Here is a 2,500-nt window from a genome sequence, read left to right as displayed (position 1 = left end):
TGTGTGTGTGTGTGTGTGTGTGTGTGTGTGTGTGTGTGTGTGTGTGTGTGTGTGTTTATGCGCGCACGCGTGTGTTCATTTTGCCTTCCTGTTTACAGATAAACATATTCATTGCATCCATTTTTCTTTTTGTTCTCAAAACTGGTCAGTGGTTGCTTTATATCATGGTCTTTAGATTATCGTAGTCCTGTTACATATTTCACTCTGTGTTTACTCTTGCTTGTTACTGCTGATCTGTACGTTAATTTCATTTGCAGTTTAGTATCCTTTACAAACAATATGTGCCGTGTAGCATAAACATGTAAAGTACGTTAACTTCAGCCAACTCGGTTTCCTGTGGTCGTTCTCTGGTCGCTTCTCTGCACTGACTACATATTCCCCTCTGTTTCTCTTGCTGCTATTCTCATTTTCCTCTCTCCTATCAAGTTTCCCATCCACTCTAGCATTTCACTTCCAACGCCAAACTTTATGTTGACTTTCCACGTTTGTTTTGTATGAAGCATCTTCTCAATAGCTTTTTCTGTTTTTAATTATACACAGTCCAATTTTTTTTCTTTCTTTTGTGGAATCTCGTTAACTGTGACACTGGTCAACTATATGTGTTTCATATGATTTTGACTTTGAACTGGTTTCCTGATAATAATATTTTATTTCACAATTTTTCTGTCTGTGGTTTATATAGTATGCTGAGTAGTCACTACTGACGCCTGTAGTTGACTTGTTACTTTCTTGTGTGTGTGTGTGTGTGTGTGTGTGTGTGTGTGTGTGTGTGTGTGTGTGTGTGTGTGTGTGTGTGTGTGTGTGTGTGTGTGTGTGTGTGGGGTGTGTATGTGTGTGTGTGTGTGTGTGTGTGTGTGTGTGTGTGTGTGTGTGTGTGTGTGTGTGTGTGTGTGTGTGTGTGTGTGTGTGTGTGTGTGTGTGTGTGTGTGTGTGTGTGTGTGTGTGCGCCTGCGCGTGCTTGTTTGCATGTGTGCCCACACGTGCTTGTTTGTGTATGCTTGCCTGTGTGTGTGTGTATTCACCTTGGATCTGCTGCAGTCTCTGTCGAGACAGCCAGACACCACCCTATGGCAGTGAGCTCAGAGCTCATTATTTGCCGATCTCTGGGTAGGTCTGAGACCACTCACACACCACACACTGGGACAGTAAGGTCACAGCTCCTTGACTAACGTCCCGTACCTACTCACTGCTAGGTGAACAGGGGTTACACGTGAAAGGAGACAAACCCAACTTATCTCCGCCCGACCGGGGAATCGAACCCCGGTTCTCTGATTTGTGAGGCCAGTGCTTTACCAATCCGCCACCGAGCCGTGTATATGTGTGTGTGTGTGTGTGTGTGTGTGTGTGTGTGTGTGTGTGTGTGTGTGTGTGTGTGTGTGTGTGTGTGTGTGTGTATGTGTGTGTGTGTGTGTGTGTGTGTGTGTGTGTGTGTGTGTGTGTGTGTGTGTGTGGTATGTGTGTGTGGTGTGTGTGTGTGGTGTGTGTGTGTGGTGTGTGTGTGTGTGTGTGTGGTGTGTGTGGTGTGTGTGTGTGTGTGTGTGTGTGTGTGTGTGTGTGTGTGTGTGTGTGTGTGTGTGTGTGTGTGTGTGTGTGTGTGTGTGTGTGTGTGTGTGTGTGTGTGTGTGTGTGTGTGTGTGTGTGTGTGTGTGTGTACGTGTGTGTGTATGTGCGTGTGTAAGTACGTGCTCATGTTTGTATGCGTGTGAGTATCTATGCGGTTATGCACGTGCCTATTAAAATCTAACAGCATAAATACTGATATGAAAGTAAATTCTTGATAAATTATTTTTTCCTTTATTCAATTTCCATCATTGTCGATATTGTCATCACAATCATCACCGCCATCGTTGCCGTCATAATAACTAACTATTGTCATCATTTTGTCCCGATTTTCTACATGGTTCCGTTCCGCAAAATCTAACGTCGCTGTGTCATCCGCCTGCCCTTCTATATTTCTCTCGCCCAATTTCGCTGGTCGCCATAACTTCCGCCACCCCCGTTTTAAACCCGCCGTTACTTATCCCCCCCTCCCCCCAACACCCGGCCGCATCGCGCCCTTCTTCTGGCCATGGCTGTGGACACATCAGTCCCCTGGACAAATGAACCCAGTAGTCTCCACCAATCACTGCGCAATCTCAATTGGTGGACCAGACGTCCCGGTTGTAGGAGGGGATATCAAGATGGGCAGAGGGAAGATTTCACCCTTGACATTCTTAAGCAAGACTTCAGTGTCAGCCATTTCTCTTTTTATGTTCTTGTTATCATCTACGGTGATTCTGGGATTATTCTTGTTTGTGTGTGCTTGCCTCTGTGTGTGTGTGTGTGTGTGTGTGTGTGTGTGTGTGTGTGTGTGTGTGTGTGTGTGTGTGTGTGTGTGTGTGTGTGTGTGTGTGTGTGTGTGTGTGTGTGTGTGTGTGTGTGTGTGTGTGTGTGTGTGTGTGTGTGCATGTGTGAACGTGTGTGTGTGAACGTGTGTGTGTGAACGTGTGTGTGTGAACGT

The sequence above is a fragment of the Oratosquilla oratoria genome, chromosome 11 (genome assembly GCF_046742065.1).
Source record: "Oratosquilla oratoria isolate Oo_2021 chromosome 11, ASM4674206v1, whole genome shotgun sequence".
NCBI classification, from domain to species: domain Eukaryota; kingdom Metazoa; phylum Arthropoda; class Malacostraca; order Stomatopoda; family Squillidae; genus Oratosquilla; species Oratosquilla oratoria.
Note: the sequence above shows the minus strand (reverse complement) of the source record.